Source organism: Urocampus carinirostris, chromosome 8 (assembly GCF_059441175.1).
Source record: "Urocampus carinirostris isolate Australia breed hairy pipefish chromosome 8, RoL_Ucar_1.0, whole genome shotgun sequence".
Lineage (NCBI taxonomy): Eukaryota > Metazoa > Chordata > Actinopteri > Syngnathiformes > Syngnathidae > Urocampus > Urocampus carinirostris.
The window spans coordinates 33,026,715-33,041,612 of NC_142356.1; the positions used below are offsets into that span (position 1 = coordinate 33,026,715).

At 38.5% G+C, this 14,898-nt stretch overlaps 1 protein-coding gene across 2 annotated transcripts in view; it reads left to right on the top strand.

Moving 5' to 3' along the window:
- jupa (junction plakoglobin a) overlaps positions 1-14,898 on the top strand; it is a 32,771-nt gene that overhangs the window by 1,547 nt on the left and 16,326 nt on the right. Inside the window, exon 1 of one of the 2 annotated variants that reach the window (XM_088342433.1) lies at positions 3,229-3,414. The exons of the other annotated variant lie outside the window; for it this stretch is intronic. The gene's annotated coding sequence lies outside the window, so the exon portion shown is untranslated. Of the gene's footprint in view, positions 1-3,228; positions 3,415-14,898 lie in introns of those variants that run through there. 2 annotated transcript variants of the gene reach the window in all.

Here is a 14,898-nt window from a genome sequence, read left to right on the forward strand (position 1 = left end):
TTAAATATATATTTTATCTTCTTCAACATGGCCACAATCCACTCAATTGATAATTTATAGGACAGTGTGTAACCAGTGTGTAACCACCAAATGTTGCTATATTGTGTAGTGCATATGAAAATAAGGGCTAATATGCACAAAAAAGCAAACTACGGAGACTCAAGTGACCAAAAGGCAACATTCTTCTATCTTTTTGCCTAGCCAAAAGAAAGAAAAAAAATCAAAAAAAAAAAAGGGAAAGGAAATCATAGAGAGAACAAGAAAAAATGGCAAAATAATTAGGCAAATAAAGAAAAGGGGGGGGGCAGCACGGAAAGAAAAAAGAAAGAAGGAAAAATAGGAAAGGCATGAGTAAAAGAAGAAGGAAAGAAAAAAAAGGACAAAAGGACAGGTTTTCGATTTTAGGGTACCCTTGGTGTCAATATGGCAGACAATCATGTCCACATCCCTCTAGGTGAGCATCAAGTTATGTCAAATATACGATTTACTCAACCTAAGAGTTTATATAATTGCTCATGTATTTTGCTTATTATTTAAATCAATTTCTATATGTTTTTAATAAATTACGTTTTATTTAACACTGGGGGAGCATGCGAAATAACACATATGATCCCTTTAAACATCACTTTCAGGTTGCAAAACTATGGAGCCCGCATGGTTTGAATGAAAACATTGAGAAAAATTAAAATCCATTTTCAGATAAATTAATTTTGGTTTTCATTGTGAACAAAACTTTACAAATTGTCATCAACATAAATATTACATTTAGTTTTTGTTTTTCACTGTTAAATTACTGGAGCAGTTCCACTCTTTCATGATAGGCTTCTTTGTTCCTCTGATCCTATGTTCCTGTTGCGCCCCCTCCCCTTTTAAAAGAAACATCTGCTGACAAAATATTTTTTACTTAACAAAACATTATATTGCACACTAGTTGCAACCATGATTGTGAGTGTGTGGTTTCATACACCTAACAAAAATTTGATAGTATCATTCAGTCAGAACTGCATGAGTAAGTATTTTCCCGACTAAAGTGAGTCATTTGGCTTGTCTGGTTTCGTTGTTACTCCAAAGAGGTGTGGCCTTGTGACGAGAACAAGAGCTGTGCATCACACAGTGTCAGCAATAGGGATGCGTGGGATTCTTTCTGAGGTAAAACCAATCAAGTAGAAGTGGCAAAGGTACTGCAAATTATTGCGTGAACAAGTACTGCTTCAGATTCTGAAATACATTTGTACAGACACAAAGCATTCTCTGTCTTGTTATTTTAAAACAGTGCATAATAAAAGCGAGAAAAAAAAGCATGCATTGTAATGAGTATGAGAAAGTAGCAACAAATCCTATGGATGTTTAGTGCTATATTTTGTATGTTTAAGGTTTGTGTAAGTAACCTGTATTGTTTTGTACTAAAAAATAATCATTTCATAACACAATATGCTCTATGATGATGAATAAAGTTAAGTTTAACTTAGTTTTGGAAGATGAGCTTCAACAGTTTGGCAACTTCCTCCTCCGTAGTAGAAAGTGGACGAAAAAAAAGCGATTCAACCATTTTGTCAACTGCATCAAGCTTTCTAATTCCACTTTCATTTCAAAAGAAACGGCTCTCCTCTTCTTTACACTTCACCAACCATATTGAATGCATGCACGAGATAATTAACAATAAAAATGTCATAGTTATTGGTGCGCTGGAGATACATCATAGAATGCTTTCACACAAACTAGGAAGAGGAAGCAGATTTCTTCTTTGGGGTGGATGCTTGGTGACCTCTCACAGCGCCACCACACGGCGTTAGCGGCGGAAAGAAGCACTACAGTAATGTCCTGAACTTGGAAAAAGGTGCACACAATACAAAATCTAACTTACAGTAATGTCCGGATATTTTCCGACATCCCGAAAAAAATGTTCGTAGCTACCGTTTTTCGTAAGTCGAGTCAGTGTAAGTAGGGGAGCGTCTGTATTTTTTCCGCGTGCTGGCTACTTTCATTCAGACACGCAATGGAATAAATCTATTGCAAGATTCATGGCAATGCACATAGGCAAATCATTGTTATTTTGATTACAAATAAAGACTTGGGGGATTCAAATCTATATTATGTAGCTGGAGAGTCGGGTCACTTTCTGTAAACGAAGAAAACGTCTTTGTCTGTGAGCCAATACGAAGAGTTCCCTTTTTTGCACTTCAGAAAAAAAGGGAAAAGGGAAGATCTCACGGAACCAAATGCTGAGTCTTTCAAGGTTGCTTCTTTTTTGACAAAGTTTGTGGCTGGAAAAGTTTAGGGGGGAGGTATTTGTTGTAATGTACAGGAATAATCCAAAAGTAATCAAAATAAATTAAGTTCCATTATTGAGATACTGTGGTATTCAGATTAAGTTACTGATTACATTTTTCAACAGGTAATCAGTAAATGTAGGCAGCATGGCGACGCAGTCGTTAGCGCGTGTGCGGCACAGTTCTGAGGTCATGAGATTAAACCTTCCTGTGTTGAGTTTGCATGTTCTCCCCGTGCCTGCGTGGGTTTCCTCCGGGCACTCCGGTTTTCTCCGGGCACTCCGGTTTCCTCCAACATTCTCAAAAACATGCATGTCAGGTTAATTGGGCGGTCCAAATTGTCCCTAGGTGTGAATAAGTGAGTAAGTTGTCTTTCCCGGTGTGCCCTGCGACTGGCTGGCAACCGGTTCAGGGTGTCCTCTGCCCACTGCCTGAAGATAGCTGGGATAGGCTCCAGTACCCCCGTGACCCTACTGAGGATAAGCGGTGCAGATAATGAATGAATGGATCAGTAAATGTATCGGATTACATTTTTAAAGTAATCCTCCCAAACCTGCATTTATGTGCCGCTAAATCACAATCATGGCGCCCTCTGTTGGCTGCGGCTGCATCGGCTCGCTACAACGGGTCAGGTGCAATCGACATTTCGTTCTGTGTACATTGTTACACAGAATGACAATACAAGGAAATTATTATTATTATTATTATTATTATGAACAGTTGTATCCCCAAGAATTAAATACATGAAATAATGGTGGCAATAAGCGTGAATGGTCCCGTCCGTACTGTTGTACCCAAGAAAAACGCTCCCACACATCAGTTCCAGACCGAGCGAACAAAGAAGGTGGCGCAATGCATTGCAGGAGTAAGCAGAGGTCCTGCTGAAGCAATGGGAAGGGTGGGGTCGATGAGAAAGGGGGCGGAGTTTGCTTGGAGGTGACGCCGCTGTTTGCTCCCTCTCTCGCTGGTGCGCTGGGGCTGAGTGAGGGCGAGAACGTTTTTTTCCCGAAGGCAGAAAGAAGTTAGCGAAGAAAAGAAGAAAGAGGGGCGGAAAGTTGCAGAAAATACAAGCAAGTGTGTCGTCTCGACGGAGGGAAAATATATCTAGGAATAAACTCACATAGCTTGTCGGTGGAATTGACAGGTGAGTTTCGCCAAAGGGACATTTCTACTCTGCTTCTGTTTTACCCCCACTTTCTTTAATTGTGTTCATTGAAACTACGTGGTATTTCGTTACATATCTTCCAAATAACTCTACGTTTTCCAAAAAGTGTATTTATATCTTAATACATTTCAAATGAACGCCAGTTTTTACTTACGTTATGTTGCTGTTACTCGTCTCTTTCATTTCCGCGTGGCTCGTAGAGCAGCTACCATTTGAACTGCGGTCATCGACCCTATTTTTCATTTTCGCTTGATTCGGCCTTCAAAACTTCTCTCTGTGAAATCTTTATTCATACTAAGTTTCAAAATTGATTTTTACTTGTCCAAACCTGTCGAGAAAAACTCCCCGTGGGTAACAAAGGCAAAGTTGAGTGAATGCGCGTCAAGCAGGTGAATGGCACTGTTTCAGTACTTGTTTTTGTGTGTTTATCATTTTTACTGCTTATGAAAATGTGTAAATCTGCTAGCATTTGAAAAAAAAAAACTTACTAAGAGAGGTGCAATCAAACACAATATTTGGATGGAGAAAATAATTTAATGGTAAAAAAAATGAACAACAGATAATTATAGTCTTAAATGTATACTGCAAGGTAAGTTTCGATTTGAATTTTTTTATGATGAGTAGAGTTTACAGAAGAGTGCTTACGCCACCTGTTTCAACCTCAAGCTAGTTGAAAAGTAACATTAGAGCTAAACAACTCCAGCCTACTACCTTTGGGCACATGTTCATGTATTGTTGCATGTACATCATTCTACTGTACTGTTTTGCTATGCAAATATGTCGTCGTTTCCTTCTGTTAGTTTAGTGCTTGATGTTGTTTTGTGCAGTGCCTAAATAAAAAGCCACGAAGAGTTACGAAAAAAGAAATATGTTTCTTTGATCCCCCCACATATGAGTGTTCCAATGGTATGTCTAATTTGTTTTTTTCATGGTCTTTAAACAAGAAATACCGCTTTATCACAGTGGGGGGAAGAAAGTAGCAATTGTATCATATTCGGTTCACTGTGATCCCAAAATAATGGCTGTTTAACAGTTTAGTAAGGGTTAATTTGCCCTACATGCTACTAAATACTTTCTATTTTTTAAACTCTGCTGCAAGTGCGAATTTTACAAGTGTGGTCTTAATAAGAGTCAGACGTAATTCGATCCCATCGAGGATCGAAACAAGTCTCTTACTCCCATCATTTCAACCTTCGTGTTTGAATAAATAATTATACGTTAACCCATAAACTATGAACAAACAAAACATACACAAAAACATCCCAAAAAAGTTGAAGTAATTACCTAAACTAAGTAAATATTTTATTTCTTTCCTTTTTTGTCAAACTCTTTCCTTTGATTTAAAATGACAATTTAAAGTTTTGTCATTGTAACTGAAACATTAAGTTCTTCATTTACAAACTCTCTTGAAAATAAATCCTGTGACAAAAGAACCGCTGTAGGGGAGAAGAATATTTTTTTTCTCTTTTGTGCTCATGGAAAATTTGATGTTTTTTTTTTTAACCACAGAAACGAACCGCCATAAGAACAATAGTCTGGAGATTAACTTGTTTTCAGAATGGTGGGTGCCGCTGAATTAACAACCCCCCCATATTTGACCTCAACAGCTAATTCCATATCGGGAGCGTGACACATCACTAATGCCTGTCAGTTAATAATGAATCATCCCTTAAATGGTCTTACTGCCCACCCTACCACGTCTCACAGTGCTGCCAAACTAGCCTTGATATTGATGCTCCAGGCTTGACAAGAAAACATTTTTTCCAGTCCTGCTTAGCAGAGGCCACAGGAGCACGCATTCCTTTCATTTAGATTTGTGAGTAATTCCACTGAAATCAGCATCGAGTGAATATTACTTTCATCTCATCTGCCTCTTTGGATGCGATTAGGTCATGTTGCATCTAACTTTGCACATCTGTTAAATTCAACTTTGCCATGGTTTGCCTTGTAATGCGATTTTTCACTAGTTTTATCAAATAGTTTAATATTTTAGTGGTGTGACGGACAAACTAAGCAACATTGTGTTTAGTTTACAATGCATGCAAACTACACAGCCAGGAACCTTAAAGAAAAACACCTAACTGTTGGTGCTTCCAGTTTAGGTAATCTTACATCATCTGCATAGTTTGCAGGTCAATGCATTGTCTGTCTTCTATATGCAAAGCCATGGCCAAGTAGTGCAGCAGCAGACAAGCCACCAGTCTGGAAGCTACGCCCATCTGCCCTCTATGAGTAAGAGGGGGTAGTTGGGTGCTAGGAGCGCCGTAGGGGGCGACTTGCTTTTGATTTCACAAATACAGCTGCGGTGGAACTGTATAATCTCTCCCCTTCTGCTTAATTCCCTCATACTGTCCTACATTAGCAGAGCAAGGGGCCAGGAGATCCTTAGGTCTGTAAATAGGTCTACACTTTGCAAGGAGGATTACTATATGGCATTCTGCCTAACCTCTTTGTTTGCTAGGAATAATTCATTTTCCTGTGGATTCAGTGTTTCTAAACCCCCCTCCCTCAATTTTAGTCTTGTGTATGGCCTGAGGACCCTCTAGAGATTCAGTTGCAGCCCAGGAATACATGTCGCGTGGCCTGCTTTGTGTTTGCATATCACCTTGCCTCTGTGCTCTGCTGTTCCCATAGAGTAGGAACGCAAAGAGATAAAGTTTCTGGACGTCTTCCAAGCCTAACTCGATTGCAGGTGGTTTTATGAGTATCAAAGTAAGATACAGGGTGTAGAATTCCTGATAAAAAAAAAAATAGCCACCAGCCTTGTTAGAAATTTGCTTGCTATACATAAAATCACAGTGAACTGTAGGTTTGTGATGTAATTTATTGAATCTAATCTTAATTGTGTCTTTTTTATAACTGAGCCTATCAGACTGGTGTGCTTTTATTCATTGATATATCATCATTGCTCTTATTGGATGTTGTGTATCCAAGCAGGAGGGCGTAAACCTTTTTCCAAGTCGTCAAGTAATTTTTATTTGTACAGCCCTTAATCACAAAGATTCTCAAAGGGCTACACATACCACCAACTATTGCAAACTACAGACTATTATTACATCATCCCCTGATCTAAAACTTACATGAGGTCACTCTAGTTATTATTCTTTTTAACTTGAAAAAATGTAAGAAGTGAACTATTTTTCACTTTTTATCTTTCTTGTCTCCTAATTGGGGAGTGTAGAGAGCACAATGATGGGTCTTCAAACCTCAATTATTTTAAATACATATAGTAGCATTGCGGTTCCAATGTCGTAACACAGTTTAGGCAAACTTTGTTTAATTTTCTTTTCCTATGTATGAGATAAAGGGTTTATGTTTAAGTATTTTTACTTTTTTGGTCAGGATGTTTTTGATCAAGCTTTGTACTTATCAGGTAAACTGAGCTGGACTCAAGCACTTCTTTCTCTAAATTATTGTTGAACTTTCACCCTTTTCTTTAAGACATACCCTGTCCAGCTCTTTTGAGATTGTGTTCTCCCTGAAAAATTCATTATCTGTCAGATCGCTTCAGTGTGCACCAACTTACTGATGCACAACAGCGGTGAACTTGGCTACAAAATGCTTGTCCGTTCCCATACATGGCGCTGGCTTCCACACTTGGCCTTTGAGTACAAACGTTTCTGCTTCTTTGCTTGCAACCAATAGAGACGTTTGAATTCCAGGTTGTTTTTCACTGCATGGTAGCAGTACTTGAACAATACTGCCACTCTTTTCTATTTTTAACAGTAACACACTGTGTTCGTTCAAATCCGTGATTCCTCCTCTTTTCCTCCTGATGTCCATCAAAACAAGATTGGGTAGGACATACTGTAAAATTGCTTAAGATTTAAGATTAGACAAAAACTTCCACAAAAAACTCTGAAAATAAGTAACTGCAAGGAGTGTTTTAGGTAACTGTCATCCAACAGTGCTTTGTCCCTATTTTAGTTTTGCTGTTATGCCACGGCAATTAGTCATTTAGTGATACACTGCTTCCTGATGCAGAAGATCGTCACGTCATATTGTCAAATATAAAAAAATTGTGAATATGCTTGATGGCTGTGTTTTGCTGCTGTTGGTGTCGGTGGATTTGTTCAGACCGAGGACAATTGACTTTGGCCTGGACAGATCTATTGACACTAACAAAGATGTTATATAATGAAATTGTGAATATGTTTGATTTTCGAGAAGGTTTGTTCAAACCTCACTTTGTGTTTGCTGTTAAAAACGTAATATTGGAATATAATATTGTGAATGTGCTACCACACCACTACAATCCATCGCATCCACTACACAGCATTATCTCCAGACAGAAGAGCAATTTCAGCGACAGACTGCTGTCACTGTCTTGTACTACGGACAGACTGAAGAGATCTTTTCTTCCTCATGCCATGAGGCTCTTTAATTCCACCCGGCAGAGTAAAGGCCCACATTAAACCACACCACCTACATTGGATATTACCGAATCTTACTGCAAAATGTATTCTGTGTAGCACTATTTAGTTACTCTATATAACACGCTACAGTGGGCATTTGCACGTCACACTGGGTATTTGTATATTGTATTCTTTTGGCTTTATTATTGTACTGTTCTCAGCTCAGGGATGCTGCTGGAAATGTGAATTTCCCTTAGGGGATGAATAAAGTATCTATCTATCTATCTATCTAATTGCTGTTGAGATTGTCATGATTGTTTTCTGTTTTTAGTGTCAATACATTTGTTCAAACCAAAAAAAAAAAAAAAGATAAAACTACAATGTCAAATATGAGTTGTCAGCATCCAGCTAACAAGTGTGAAGTTGGAAATTTTCAAATTTCCTTTTTTGCGAAATAAACTCATCTCAGTGTTACAGAAAATGTAGTTTGAGTACTTTTGTTGCAACAGAAACCTTGTGTATGTTGTTTTAATGAACCAAATTTCAGGCTAGTAAATTGATAAAGAATTGTAATAGTTTGTGTTTAAGAGTTGTTTTTTTTCTTTTTTATATGACTACTGTATAACTTATTACCCCCTTAACATTCCCAAAGCTTGCAAAGAAGCAAATACGTGTCGTAGACACGTGCGGATGCGGTGTCCGTACGGTGTCACTCAAATGCATCGTTTCAAATATCATTCGGGAGGTTAAAGTCTTGGGATTCAAGAAATGCCAACCATTCCTTAGTTTCTATTTTCTTTTTCGCTCGCAACTTTACTGTGCATATGACAATAAACACTTGGAATTGAGTTTAATTCACTCAACTCATCACAGGAACATCAAGATCGTTCTAAAACAAGATACCGGGAAAATATAAAGCCGCATAGCTCACCTAAGTTCTCACGTTCAATAATGATACGCAATCATGGTCTTCTTACAACAGTGAGTGTAGTAAATCCAGGAGAGTAAAATATTTACAAATACAGACTAATGAAATATGTTTCTTTATGGCGTAGTTTAGCAAGCTTGCTATTCAGTCATCTTTTTCGGCCAATTGCAGGGTTTGTTTTGGCCCTCTAGCCAATCCAAGGCTCCGAATAACTTCAGCCAATAGCGATCGATTTAACGGATGAATGACACATCTTTTTCGGCCAATTGCAGGGTTTGTTTCGGCCCTCTAGCCTATTTGAGGCTCCGAATAACTTTAGCCAATAGCGATCGATTCAAATGATGATTGACACATTAGTTAGCCAATGAAACGCCGGTATATAAATCCCAGCATACACCGCGGACTACTCCACGTTCGGGGGAAAATCGAGTCGGCGGCTGTTGCGTAAGTTGCGAGACCTTGCGATTTAATATTGAGCCATATATAAGGCGCGCTGTATTATAAGGCGCATGGTCAGCTTTTGAAAAAAAATAAGACTTTTAGGTGCGCCTTTTAGTGCGGAAAATACGGTACTAATAATACACTAAATAATTATGGCTATGTATAGTATTATACAGTAGTGCAAAGAGTGCAAGAGGAGCAGCTAACCAGATGTGCAAAATGGGCAGTCAGGTAAACAAGTCACTATACTGTAACAATAGCATCACAAACCTGTAAAGGTTCCTTAGATGTGATGGGAATACAGTGACTTCAAAGACATCAAATATGTTTCCCTGTAACTCCTTTTCTTCAAGATTTGCGTATTTTTTTTGTTTGGGGTTACTACTGACTAAAGATTTATGTCCCCTTGTTACCACCACACATACATGTCATGGGCAGTAGTAGGTTGACTTGGAAAACATTAGATTGTTACCTTAAAGTCTGACATCTGTTCCGTCTGTTTTTAAGATAAATTTTAGGCTTGTGAAATGATAATTAAATATTTTAATAGCGTAGGACTTTTTCCCCTTGTCACAACTTCAGAAGCACGAATGCACAAGTTCATTGTATGTCATGGACACTTACTGTGACTTCAAAGACAACAAAGAGTTCTGTGAACTCAATACATCGTAGTGGCCTACTACTCTTAAAGCCTGGTGACTAGTTAGGGGGTGGGGGCAAGTTTTGTACATATTTTTGGGTACCGTATTTTCCGCACTATAGGGCGCACCCCCAAAAATAGTTTTTGGTCCTATATCTTCCATAGATAAGGCTCACCGGATTATAAGGCGCTACAATGGGAACGTCGACAAAACAGTCAGATGATTCAGTCAAACTGATTACCCCCTTAACATTCCCAAAGCTTGCAAAGAAGCAAATACGTGTCGTAGACACGTGCGGATGCTGTGTCCTTACGATGTCACTTAAATGCGTCATTTCAAATATCATTCGGAAGGTTAAAGTCTTGGAATTCAAGAAATGCCAACCATTCCTTACTTTCTATTTTCTTTTTCGCTCGCAACTTTACTGTGCATATGACAAAAAAAACACTTGGAATTGAGTTTAATTCACTCAACTCATCACAGCAACATCAAGATCGTTCTAAAACAAGATATCGGGAAAATATAAAGCCGCATAACTCACCTAAGTTCTCACGTTCAATAATGATACGCAATCATGGTCTTCTTACAACCATGAGTGTAGTAAATCCAGGAGAGTAAAATGTTTACAAATACAGACTAATGAAACATGTTTCTTTATGGCGTACTTTAGCAAGCTTGCTATTCAGTCATCTTTTTCGGCCAATTGCAGGGTTTGTTTGGGCTCTCTAGCGTATCCGAGGCTCCGAATAACTTCAGCCAATAGCGATCGATGTAACGGATGATTGACACATCTTTTTCGGCCAATTGCAGGGTTTGTTTTGGCCCTCTAGCGTATCCGAGGCTCCGAATAACTTCAGCCAATAGCGATCGATTTAACGGATGATTGACACATCTTTTTTGGCCAATTGCAGGGTTTGTTTTGGCCCTCTATCGTATCCAAGGCTCCGAATAACTTCAGCCAAAAGCGATCGATTTAACGGATGATTGACACATCTTTTTCGGCCAATTGCAGGGTTTGTTTTGGCCCTCTAGCCAATCCGAGGCTCTGAATAACTTTAGCCAATAGCGATCGATTCAAATAATGATTGACACATTGGTTAGCCAATGAAACGCCGGTATATAAATCCCAGCATACATCGCGGACTACTCTACGTTCGGGGGGAAATCGAGTCGGCGGCTGTTGCGTAAGTTGCGAGACCTTGCGAATTTAATATTGAGCCATATATAAGGCGCATGGTCAGCTTTTGAAAAAAAATAAGACTTTTAGGTGCGCCTTATAGTGCGGAAAATACGGTACTTGAAAAGAAGTGGCTGACTGCCTGATGTGAAAATAAGTTTTGTTGTATATTAGTGAAACAGACAAGACTAGGGTTGATTTGAATTGCATGTCCAAAACATCTTATTTACTTAAGCTTTATCTCTACTAAAGGCGTTAGTAGCCTCTCTTGTTCCTCCTTTGTTTGCGCTTGATTGTTTTTTTTTCTACCATGTCAAAAATGTTTTGTTTCATTCCTCTGACCAGATGCTGCCTCTAAAAAACCTCATAAAACCTGTTTGCAGGCTGTATAGAAAGAAGTGCATGCTTTTGCGTGTTTTCTGTAATTTTTTGCATTATGTCTCTGAAAATTGTATTAAAACGTTTCCTGACAGGGTATCAAAGAGTGTCAGGAAGGCAAGCTGGTATTTCTCCATTAGATCTTGGTTTAGGGTCATGGCAGATCTTTAACCTCTCTCAAGTGAAGTCCGAGACTATCAATCTCCTAACTTGTAGCAAATGAATGTAACGTTGATTCGACAGCTTTTGTTGTTGTGTATATATTATCATTAGAAACAAAGTGCACCAAAAGGAAGCATCCTTTCCACCAATTCACAGTTGGTTGTGGCTGGCATTTTAGATCAGTTTATTTGTAAAGGTTCTCAAAATGACTCATTGAACATTTTCCACATTTGACATAGACTTCAGAAAGTGTTTCGGGGTTTGTCTTTTTGACATATAAGATGTACTTGCAAATAAACTAGAAAATCATACCGTCACTATGAATAGACATTTTTTGACTGGGAACTTAAGTGTGAGCCATGTAAATCAGGCCAAGTCCTTGTCACCATTTCTTCTCTTTTATCTACCCACTGTAAGCTGATACCACACAAAGCATGTCTCCTCTGATATCCCGTGTTTTTCTTTTGATACACAATTGATTGGGCTCCTTACTATGTCCCATCTACCAAACTGCTTGGCCAGAGATGAGTCAACCAATTTTAATTAAAACAATGATTAAGTGACATATTTACTGGTCTGCGTTACTCTTTTGCTCTGAATGTTTCAAGATCTGTCAAGCCAAAGGTTGCTGCAACTGCCACTTTTACACGCATTTAATTTGTGTGTTGCTTAACCATTCGTCTGAATGTCATTTTCCATTCTTTCCCTGAGCTCTTGGCATGCTGCTGAGGCTGTCATCTGGGTTTTATTATCTGTCAGTTATAGTCAATTTACAAAAATACACTCAACGTTTTTTATAAATCCCATCAAATGATTGGCCTCCAAGTTTGATTTATCTTTTGTTTCTATCAACATTGTTAAATTACATTTTCTCTAAAAAAGGATGAAAAAAAGAAAAATTGTCTTCTAGGATCCAATACTGTTGTGAGGTAATTCCCAACACTTTCTGTCCCTCACAACAATGAATCCATTAACTGGGCATCACTTCTTCCTCCCATATTGATCATCTATCCAGTTAACTCTTTTTCGGTCCATTATATCGTCGAAACTGTTGTTACGCTTGAGTTGAGCGTATGTGCCACTGGGACCAGGAATGATTCTAGTGTGTCAAAAAGTGTTGTCAGAGAACAGAAGCCTCTTGCTATGTCGAGAGGACTGAATTTTGTGAGCTCATCATGTCACGTTAAGTCATCTTGGAAATGATTTGGAGTAAGCAATCTTTGTTGCATTACAGGGGATACAGGGGTTGCGTGTATGTGTCGCCAGACGATATCTCATACTGAATCTGTTTTTGTGCAGATGGTACAAGCATTACTGATGTGTAGTAACATAATCTGCTTTATTTGCATGTTAGTCTCAACATGACATTAGCAAGCCTGTGAAAAATCTAGTCCAAACAAGGCCCCTTATTGGTTAATATTAGTATGGTTGTTGGTGTGTGATCAGTGTCAAGATGCATAGTTTTGTTGGGTGCTTTATGGAGCCTGAAAAAGGAAAACATTTCTCACTGCAAGTAAAACTGAAACACTACCCTGTTGAACAAATACACGAAAAAGACTGCAGAGACAGAACATGCATGCAGTTTGCAGAAAAGTTATGTTTTGTTAACAAAACCGCAAAAGAAGCATAATCTGTCACTTAAAAAATTTAATCCACATAGAACCTGTCAAAGTACAGTGAGTTTGCTTTGTTGGGTAATGTGGCATAATAACTCTACAAATGGTGGGTAACTTTGTGTTTTGTTGTATCTTAAATGTTTTGAATAAAAACAATGTTTTCTCTAAAACATGTTTCAAGTTTCTATAAACTTAAGCACTAGAATATGTTATTGAATGCAAATAGCAAGGAATATTTACCTCAGTTTTTTAGGTTAATTATATTTTTAATAAAACCCAAACTGTAACTTAAAATAACCTTGCTCTGAAGAATCAATATTAATGAGATTTCACGTTATTTTTGCACATTTTCTTTCCCAAAACCGTTAAAAGTGTGAATTGCAAAATACTGAAGTATGAATGTTGTGATCCACTCTGAAGTGGAACCAGCATTCATCTCCAGCCCCCTGGGCCTCCTGCCCAAGCTGATTCATTCCTGCTGTGACAGAAAGAAGCGCTTAGACCAGCAAAGTCCAAATGTGGCCTACTGGAATGTATGTTCAATGTGGAAATACACTTCTTTTTTTCACCATCCATAACATTTCGTTGCTCATTGTCAGCACATGAGTGAGGCCTTCTTGTATAATATTAGTGTCGTGTTCTCTATCATTCTGCATTTGTACTACTTCACACTGCTGCCACACCTCAGTTAAGAGCTTGTCACCTTACTGTTGGGGAGTGGAGAGCCACTCCCTGTCTAACATGCCGGAGTGAAGCAGTAAGTTTGTCATGAGAAAGCACACATCATGAGCATTCCCATTGATTCTCAAGTGTTTTCATAAATAGATGAGCAAGTGGTTAAGATGAGTTTAGCAAGTGAGGTTTGAGGAACGTGAACAACATGAGCTCTGCACAGTGAAAATGTGTTATGTCTGTGTGGAATGTCACAATCGCATTTTGGCAGTGTAAGCCAAACGTTTGTGTTGCAACTTGTTCACCTGCACATTTTACTTAACATCTGGCGCAATTTTACATTCCATTGGAAAGAAGCCCCACGTCTCTTAGCGCAGATTTGAGGACCTTAACTGACCAGACAGTGGGCGTTTTTTTTGTGCAATGGTGTAAAATTAGGCATTTGTGCCAATTGTGATGATGGAGCAATGTATTCGTGAGAGTGAAATGAGGCATCAATCATTAACTTGAAAAGAGCAGAGTCCACTCTGACATACATAGATAAAGTTGAACTTTAATTTTATTGTGAATTTCATTAGCATTAGAAAACCTAATATATATATATATATATATATATATATATATATAATTTTTTTTTTTTTTTTTTTTTTTTAAAACAAGAAATCCTTGCTCTCTTTTCACATGTAAGCAAGCCCTCATATAGCTACGACATGGGTCAGCAGATAAAATCCACACAGTAGATCCACTGACCGTGCTGAGTTGTGGTTACCTAGGTGATATGTGGGTGTGTCCCATCACTGCAACAGTTCACTGAATCCACTGAGTTGCACTTTGTTTACAAAAAAGCCATAGAAAACACTACTGAAACCCCCACTGGTATTTACAGGAAACCTGTTGCATTTTTCCATTTTGGTTTATCAGTAAATTGTTTCCGTGGATGCATATCTCTGAGGTGGTAAACAGACTGGTCACTTACCATCTAATGGGCAAGAGACCACACCCTGTCAGAATGATTCAAACGCACATGAGTATTCGACTTATCATGTGTCATGCCCCTGCAAGTTGCTAGAGGTCTGGTTAGGCAGGATTGACA